At 44.3% G+C, this 9889-nt stretch overlaps 1 protein-coding gene across 1 annotated transcript in view; it reads left to right on the top strand.

Annotated features, from left to right (window-relative positions):
- Positions 1–3687: 3687 nt before the first annotated feature.
- Positions 3688–9889, top strand: part of Ezh2 (enhancer of zeste 2 polycomb repressive complex 2 subunit) — a 69584-nt gene continuing 63382 nt past the window's right edge. The window contains exon 1 of the mRNA XM_052720585.1: positions 3688–3756. The gene's annotated coding sequence lies outside the window, so the exon portion shown is untranslated. The remainder of the gene's footprint in view (positions 3757–9889) is intronic.

Here is a 9889-nt window from a genome sequence, read left to right as displayed (position 1 = left end):
CCACACCTGGGGCGTGTGCCCATACCCAAGGGAGAAGGGCAGAACCACCTCCACACCTGGGGCGTGTGCCCACACTTCACACACACACACACACACACACACACACACACACACACACACACACACACACGGAATGGTATTTAAAATATTCACCTATAACCATTAATGATTTATACAGTTTTAATTTTCAAAATTATGGGACTACATGAATATAGCTTTTTTGTTGTTGCTGTTTTTGTTTTTAATTTCAAGACAAGATTTCTCTGTGTAGCCCTGGCTGCCCTGGAACTCACTCTGCAGACCAGGCAGGCTGGCCTGCACTCACAGAGATCCACCTGCCTCTGCTGAGTGCTGGGATTAAAGGCATACACCACCAAGGCGCAGCAAATATAGCTTTCTTGTAATAAGTTAGGGTAAGCCAGAAGGCACAAAGCTGAACCTTCCTCCCTGTCCCTTCCCCTTCTCTCCAGAGGGGACACTGTTTTGCATGCATACATTCACTTCTCTTATGTGTAAGTGGGACTCCCTGCCTCAGCAATGCTAGAAACCGAACTTAGGGTGTTACACATGCAGGGCAAATGTTTTAACAGTGTCATACTCTCGCTTCCTTCATACAGTTTCATAACTTACCTTTTCCATCTCATAGCACTCCTTGGAGCTCTCTTACTAGTACATATAATTTACCTGAGGTTTAATTAAAAAATTTAACCTTATTCACTTAATAGCATCCATTTTAATAATGGCATAACACGTAGTAACAGTATGAAGTATATAAATGTGTAATAGCTGTCATACTTCACATAATTAAAACCTGGATGATGAAGCCATTTCCTATTAATTATAAACAATCAGTTGCAAATTTACATGGCTTTCTATTTCATCTAGCTCCTCTTAGAAGCTAACATTCACATACACACTCACAAGTTTGGTGTTCTTTACGTACACTTAAAAAAAAAATCACCATCCTCCCACTGAAGTGATTGCAAAAGTTTGTACAACATGCCTCTATAGTATTTTCTTTAGGAATCCTCAGATTTTTTTCAGAAAAGCCTAAATATTTTTTCTAATGTTCCAGGCCTTCATAAACACTGCTGCAAGACACCACATGCAGCATAATTAACTGATTTGCAAAGTCTAGTTATTCCTTTTTATCCGCCCATCACTATAGCCTAAACTATCTTGCTTAATTTGTTAATGTCATCGTGGAATTAAGGCAATGCTGATTCACTAGTATTCATTCAGCCTTTCTGTTCCAACCTAGCCTTTATATTTAAATATGAATAAGCCAACAATATAGAAGCACTTAGCTCTGCTCATTTTTCAAATGACAACTCTCAGCTCCAATGATATTTTCTATGCAGAGGTACACATCTATTTCAAGTACTTTTGTTGCCTTACTCATTCTAGGTCTCGTGCTTTTTCTGGAGCTGGCTAAAATGTCCTTTTTAAAAAGTTTTGTATAAATATTTAACATTTTTTTACTTCCAAACCCCTAACAATTTTCATTACAAGTCTTGAATTTATTTAGAAGCACCATCTATATACCGATGGTCCCTAATGTCGTTTCCTTGATTTGTCCGCTAAAAAATGCTATCACACTTAAAGGACAGATGAAATAGTATCACAAACTTAGGGATAAGCAGTTATCTCTTGAGTTTAAATTGTTTACTGAAAAAAAAAGAAGCAAGTGTAAGTTGCTGATGTAGTTGGATAGAAGCATTTTTACCATGACAGGTTAATAATATATTGATAATTGGTATGACTGCTAGGGTCTGTCACATTTTGAGCATTCTGGGTAGACAAAATTTGTTTTTATTTGCGTATGATTGCATTTTCTATCAATCTTATAGATTGTAGGTATACTTCTCAGCATTGAATTGTTTCAGTATACATGAAGGACTAGATGCTTTGTTGGCTAATGGTGGTCAAGTTGGCTATATCTGGAATTAACCAAAACCTAAGAGGCTGGGTACATCTGGGATTTTTTTCTCTTCTTGTCTTTTTTTTTTCTTTTGTTTTTTTTGAGACAGGGTTTCTCTATGTAGCTTTGGAGCTTGTCCTGGAACTTGCTCTGTAGCCCAGGCTGGCCTCGAACTCACAGAGATCCGCCTGGGATTAAGGGCATGTGACACTACTGCCCCGCGGGATTTTTTTTTTTCTTAATTAAATCATTTGACTTTTAATGTGGATCTTTTGAAGTGGGAAGATATACCTACTTGTCTTTGCTCTAGCTGGCAAATCCACTCCCTCACTGGCAGTAGAGGCACTTCTTCAGGTTTCCTGTGTGTATTAAAGACCAGCCAAAGACCTCTGGCTTGTGGACTGAACTACTGGATTTTTGGATTTTCCGTTGGTAGACAGCAATTGTTGGACTAGAGGGACTACAGGCTGTTAAGCCAGTCTTATAAATCTCGTGTGTGTGTGTGTGTGTGTGTGTGTGTGTGTGTGTATGTGTGTGTGTATGTGTATTCAGGCTATCAGTTCTGATCCTCTAGAGAACCGTGATTAATACAGATACATAACTCAATTTCTAGTGTTACAAATTCTCATTCTGAACTCCTTATTATTGAATCTGTTTTTACGGGTCTGTGGGATTTTGCCATACAGATGCATCTTATTAAAAAGTAAATTCGAAATACCTTTCACTCCGCTGCCAGAAATCCAACGGGGAAAAAGTGTATACTAAACACATTTCTAATTCCTCTGGGTTGACTCCCAAGATGGTTTCTAACCCTTCACAAATGTTGCAATCTTCCTTACACTTCCCCGAGACAACATGGGATAAGCGATCTGAACTCGAAAGTTGTTAATAAATAACTTGAAACCTGACAAGTGCCGAGAACCATAAACATGGCTTGGAAGGCCTTTCAGGGAAATCTGAAATCGCCGTCATGTCGCCTTTTTTCTTCAGTCGCCGGGGCTCTAGGAGCCAGGTTCGCTCGCCAAAGCCGCCGAGGGGCCGAAAGGAACCGTACTAACTTTGTCTGCCTGGTGGTGTCAGCCACGAGGAGCGCGGCCCGCCCGGCAGAACATGCCCCGTGGGGCCCGCCACGCGTCTTCCCCTCCGCGGCGCCCACACGAGCGTGGGACCCCAGGCCCAGGATGTGCACGCCACAAGACGGCGGTTAAAACTGTTACCACCCCCGAGTTTTGAACTATTTCAAACTCGGCTCGGGCGCCCGCCCGTCCCCTCCCCCGCCCGAGAACGGCTCGGCGCCTATTCCCGCCAAGAGCTGGCCCGCCCTCCGGCCGGCTCCCGCCACCCCGCCCTCCCCGCCTCCCGCTCGCAGCGGGCTTCGGTCCCGCCAAGCGCCCGGTCCCCGCCCGCCTGCCCACGGCTTTCCTGAGAGGTGCCCCCACGTTGGCGAAAGAACAAAGACGGCGACCGGGGCGCTTCCACCCAGCAAGCCGCGTCCCTCGGAGCCAGCCCTGTCACTCGCGCACGCGCTGCCGCCGGCGAGCCTCGCGCTGGCGGGGCCGGGGCTCGCCCGGAAGGCTCCCAGCCCCGACGGGCTCTCTGATTGGGCGGGCGCCCTCTTGCCTCCGCCAATCGGGGCGGCGCTTGATTGTGCAGGGGGGGGCCAAATAAAAGCGATGGCGATTGGGCTGCCGCGTTTGGCGCTCGGTCCGGTCGCGTCTGACACCCAGTGGGACATCGAAGGCAGTGGAGTCCCGGCGGCGGCGGCGGTGGCGGCGGCGGCGGCGGCGCGTGGGGGCGGCGCGCGGGAGAGGCGCGGGCTGGCGCGCGGGGCGAAGGTAGCGCTCGCGATCGGTGGCGGGCAGTCAGGGATCTGGAACGCGCCCCGGGGCGGCGGCGGCGGCGGCGGCGGCGACCGCGGGACCTCCGCGCGGGTGCCCGGCCAGTCTCCGGCATCGCCCAAGCGGGGCTCACCCGGGCGCCGCTTTTGTAGGCGCGGAGGGAGGGAGGGCGACGGGAGACCTTTCTGGGGTGGGGGGTCGTGAGGTGCGGGTCGGTTCACGCGGTCCCACGAGTGGGCTGTGTGGATCCCCGGAGATGCGGGCGGGTGGGAGCCGGGGGTGGGGGCTTCTGTCCGGGAGCCCGATCCCGCCGGGCTGGGGCCGGGGGCGTTCCTGTGGCCGATCGGGGCCGGCAGCTCCGAGCCTCAAGCCTCCTTTGTGTGGCGGGGCGGCGCGAGCGCCCGGGTGGGACGGGACATAGACACAAGTTGGTGGGACCGAGCCGAGAGTCCGTACTCAGACAAAGGACAGACTGTGTCTCGGAAGGGGAGGGGAGGACGCGACACTCGGGGCTCCCGCCGCGCGGGTGGGGGCGTGGGGAGGCGCGGCGGGAGCGCGAGTGGGCAGGGCTCGTCCCTGCCTGGCCCTTGCTGGGGGGCGACCGACTAGCGCCCGGCCCTGCTGCTTCGGGACTGCGTGCGCCGAGGAGGGAACTCCCTTAGCCCTGGGGCTGACATTTCCCCGAGAGCCGGGAGTGTCCCACCGCCTGGGGCAGCTGGTGTCCTCGCCGGGCTTTGTGCTAAGTTCGGTGGAAAAGTCGAGCTGTGCTCCCGTCTCTCGGTTGTGTTGGCGTGGAGGAGGGCTTTCTGCCGAGTTCTCACTTCATTGTACATGCCCCCTGCACGCACCAGATCTATGCCGCGGGGCTACTTTTTGAAAATGGGAGAAATTGAGAAAGCACGGGCTTTCGGAAAACTTGGTGAAAGCCTTGTGAGTTCCACTTTCTAAAGAATCGTTATCTTAAAAAAAAAAAAAATACGGGCCGTTTTGGCCAACTTGTGTTCGTCTGAGAATGGCGACAGGTGCTAACGAAATCAACTGTCATTTACTCAGCGATTATCCCCCAAATCTCCAGGGGTTGAATGTGGAAGAGATGATAGAACTAGATGGTCGAAATAAAATGCTCACGAGAAATGTGGGTTTAGACTGTAGAGTTGACAGTTTCTTCTTAGTGGGTCATGTTTTCCTTGAACAATAGCTTTGGTGAGTCAGAAAAGACGTTTGTTGCCTAAGAAATTCGAATGTATTCTGGTCACAATTCAATGAAACTTCCTTTGTTTATCACATAGGAGCTGTAGAATCTAAATTGACGCAGAAGTCTGTCTTTGATATTTAACATACTTTACAACAACACTTTCTCAGTTTCAAGAAAATCGTTATCAATTTAATTTATGAATTTATGGAGTTTTGATGTCACATAAAACATTTGGAAAATATTTTAAAATACTAATGCTGTCACAGTTGAATGTAATTTATATTTCTGGCGATTTTAAAATTTATTTTCTATTACCTTTCACTAATGAACATTAGCAGTGAATTCCTATTTAGAAATAAAATATAAAGCAGTATAATTCTAAGTAATTATTCATAATTTTATTTGCAAGAACATGGAAATATTTAGGTTATAATTTAATTTCCTGTTCTTGTTCTCTCAAGTTGGAAAAGGATTGGATTCTGGTCTTGAATGAAAAGAATCCTTCCTTTTCTCTTTCGAGGTGTGTTAGAGGATGAGATATTTAAAGTCCCAGAAACTTAGGAAAATTGCATCCTAAATTTTTATTTTGATGGGATTTGAATATATTTCTTTATTAAAAAACAAAGAAAAAAAAAAAGCCCAGGCTCTTCTTACGGCATTGTTTTATCTGATGAAAACCTAAAGTGTGTCTGCTGACTTACAGCTTCATACAGATGGAGACAAAGAAATGCAGTGTCGAATCTCCATTGCTTCTGCTTTGTAGAGCGCAGCATCCCAGAACAGACATTCCAGGTGCTGCTTTAAGTGTTGAAACTGTAAAATAATGTTTCTATTTATATGAAAATCCCACTGATAATCTCATTCAGTATGGTGTGAGCTAGTTGTGTAGAATTTTGGTAGAAACCTGGGTGTTAGAATTACAAAATTCCACTTTGCCTGAACATGTGATTTGTTCTGTAGTTGACATTTGCTGTCTTGTACTTGCCACAGATATTTCTTAAAACCTCTTTGGGAAATCGGTAAGATTTTTGCCTTATGTTTTGGTAGGATTGAGAGTGTGTTTAGGCAGTCTACATAGTTATAGAAAAGAAAGCCACTTGTTGATTTAGTGTAGTTAGAAGGGTTCTTTTTGATACTGATTTTCTCTTGCACGGATACATGTAACCATTATCTTAGTGTTGGTCATTTAAAGGTTTTAGGCAGATTTCCCAAATCACAGAATTTTCCCAAACCCCAGATTCTTTTGCTTTAGGATGCCCTTCATACTTTGAGGTTATATGCTCAAGAAGTTTAAATTTATTCCATTCTTTGCCCTTAAATAATAAAGAAGAAAGTTGATTTGCTTTTTAAAAACCAACAAGGAAAATTTCCTCTGCCGATACAATGAATTATGGTCTAATTAGAAATGGTTTATAATTAGCTTTGAAGTCTTTATGTCAGTATAGATGGTGAAGAGTTTTTCTGTGAATTACATAGAAGTTATGGGTTGGTGAAATCTTTACAGTGGAGCATGGGTAGAAAGGAACAATACATTATTAAATCAGGAGAAAGGTCCATCAGATTGTGTGCTTTATTTTGGAGAGGCCATCCCAGAGTTCCTAGGGTGCCCCCACCCCCCCTTTTTTTTGGTTTCTCCGTATAAGAGTCCTGGCTGCCCTGGAACTCTTTGTAGACTAGAGATCCCCCTGCCTCTGCCTCCCAAGTGCTGGGATTAAAGGCGTGCACCACCACTGCCCAGCTTCCCAGGCACGCTGATGTCTCAGGACTTTATTCATGCTTTTATTATAGCATGTATCAAATTGTTCGCTTGTTTATGTGTCACTATATAAGTGCCTTGGGACAGAGGTTCTATCCCAGTTTTGTTTGTATGCCTAATTCCTAGGTTGGTAGTTTCCAAAGACTAGGGATTTTAATACTCAAATGAATTAAGGAGATAGGAAAGATGCAGTGAAATAATTGGGCCTTTGAGTGCTGGGGTTATAGGCACATGCCACCATGCCTCACTTTTCTTTCTTTGAGATCAGGTCTTGATTTGTAGCTGTGGCTGACCTAGAATTTGAGGTCCTCCTGCTTCAGCCTCTTGAGTGCCAAGTTTATAAATGTGTAACCACCGTGCTGTGCTTTTCCTTTTTTCTTTTTTTGAGATAGATTTTGCTGCATTGTTCAGAATGGCCTCAAACTATTGGTTGTCAGTGATCTTCCTGCCTTAGCCTCCTGAGTAGCTAAGCTTATAAGCATGTATCTTTACTGAAAGATATATTGTTGGAATTAATAAGTTCTTTACTGTAATAATTTCAGGTAGGTTTTGAAGCTAAAACTGAAGGAAGCAGTGACAGTGTTATTATGTCACTGATTGGGTTATTCACCATTCTTTTATGGTCCTAGATACTGCTGTGTGCTCTGCAACCCGCTCTTGATTCCTTCTCAATGGCAAAAGTAGAGATAAATCTAGTAGTATCTCAGAAGTTAGAGCTCATACATTTTTTTTTTCTTTTTAAAAATTTTGTTGGGCTGTCAAGATAGCTCAGTGCTTGCAGCCGAGTCTGATGATCTGAGTTTGCTTCATCCTGGACCAACATGGTGGAGAGAACTGTTTTGCAAGTTGTCCTTTGACCACCACACCATAACACACACACACACACACACACACACACACACACACACACACACACAATTTAAAAATTAATTTGTTGTTTGTGTGAGTACATGAGCACGTGCGCACCAGAATTGAATTTCCAGTCCATTGGTGCTGGAGTTCCGGGGATGCCTGGCTTTTATCTGGGTGGTGATCAGAATGCAGGTCCTCATGATTGTGTAGCAAGACTCTTCAACCTAAGTAGCTAATACATTTCTAAAATGGCTACATAGTTCCATACCATAGCAGGGTATACCTCTGTGACACAAAAGTATGGCAGAAATGAAGTGAAATTAGGAATTTCTGCATAATGAACTCAGGCACTGTATAATGAAGTTTTGGTCAGTGATACCATGTATATGTGCATAGTAGTGCAAGATTATTGTTTAATGACATTGTAGCTATTTAGTTTGTATAAGTGTACTCCAAGTGTTACAAATGTATCTCTGTCATTAAGCCATTTGTGACTGTGATATTAAAGGGTCTACTATTGCTGTATTTCTTAAAAATAGTAGTGACGTGTTACTTTATTTTTAACTCATTTATCAGCAGATGACCAAACAAAATACAGATGACCAAAGCATACATACAGTAAGATATTCTGACATAAAATAAAAGGAGTGAAATTCTGATACATGCTATAAAACCTTACATGGACTTTGAGGACCTCCTGCTAAGTGAAATAAGCCAGAAACAACTTTTTGTTTACTTTTAAGATGCATTTATTTTTATTTTATGTGTTTGAGTGTTTATTTGCATGTATGTATGTGTACCATGCTTCTGCCTGGAACCCATGGAGGCCAGAAGAGGACCTTCCTCATATCCTCTGGCGCTGGAATTACAGATGGCTTTACGAATTGCCATGTGGGTATTGGAAACAGAACACAGGTCCTTTGGAACAGCAGAAAGCTCTCTTAACTGCTAAGCCATCTCTTCGGCTCCATATTTATTTTTTTATTTAATTTTTTTTAATTCTTAAAAATATAAGCTGGGCGTGGTGGCACATGTTTTTAATCCCATCACTTGGAGGCAGAGGCAGGTGGATCTCTGAATTAAAGGCCATCCTGGTTTACAAATTGAATTCCAGGGTAGCTAGGGCTGTTACACAGAGAAACCCTGTCTGGAAAAAACAGAAAAACAAAACAAAGCAAAAAAAGATTTAAAAATAAACAAGTAATTACATCGTTTTCTCCTTTCCTCTTTCCTCCCTCTAGTTCCTCCCATGTACCCCTCCTTGCTCTTGCTCATGGTCACTTTCTTTTGTGTGTGTGTGTGTGTGTGTGTGTGTGTGTGTGTGTGTGTGTGTGTGTGTATGTGTGTGTGTATTTACTTAAACATATAAATACAGCCTGCTCAGTCCATTTAGTGTTATTTGTATGATTTCATTTGTTTTTGGATAACCAGTTAGGGAGCTCATCCCTGGGGAAGGTTCCCCCTCTCAGCATTCTTCAGTTGCCTGTAGTAATTAGTTTAGGGGTGGGGCCCCCCCCGTAAGATTTCCTCTTCCATGTTAATGTGTCTATTGGTGGTGTACTTCTTCAGGTCTTATTTAGGCAGTTGTATTGTTGATATATCATAGGTGAAGACGCTTCCTTGTCACTTCTAGGAGACAATCTCACAGCAGACTTCCTGGTCTTCTAGCTCTTAGAGTCTTCCTGCCCCCTCTTCTGATGCATCCCCTGTACCTTAGGTGCAGGAGCTGTATTGTCCATGTGTCAGTTGAGGCTGGGCACCATAGGATCACTTCTTCTCTGTACTTTGACTTGGTGTGGTTTTCTATCATGTTTTCTATCTGTTGCCAAGAGAAATTTCTTCAATGAATGCTGAGACCTGTGCTTATCCCGCTAGGCTCTGGTGCAAGAGGTGCAGGACCTAGATGAGCTGCAAGGGTGACTGCATGCCTGGATGCGGCATGAGAAGGATCTCTCTTTTTGAGACAGGATTTCACACTAGAGACCTTGCTGACCTGAAACTTGCTATATCAGCCAGACTGGTCTCAAACTTTGGGTGATCTTAATGCTTCCTCCATCTGAATGCTAGTATTTGTAGGCATGCACCACTATACCAGCCTTGAGACAACTTTCTATGTGTGGGTGTATTGTATTTGTGGATATTTGTAGAGCCCAGAGGTTGACATCAGATGTCTTTCTCAGTTATTTTTTCATCTGATTTTTGGATATGATACCTTACTTGAAAGAGACAGTCTTTTAAACCGTACATTATGTGGAGCTCACTGATTGAGGTAGGCTGTCTTCTAGTGTAGGGATTACAGACATTTATTGCCAAATCCACGCTTTTTT

The sequence above is a fragment of the Peromyscus californicus genome, unplaced genomic scaffold, assembly GCF_007827085.1.
Source record: "Peromyscus californicus insignis strain IS unplaced genomic scaffold, ASM782708v3 Scaffold_6__1_contigs__length_162567912, whole genome shotgun sequence".
Classification (NCBI taxonomy): domain Eukaryota; kingdom Metazoa; phylum Chordata; class Mammalia; order Rodentia; family Cricetidae; genus Peromyscus; species Peromyscus californicus.
The sequence above is the reverse complement of the archived record's forward strand: the minus strand, read 5'-3'. Positions and strand labels throughout refer to the sequence as shown.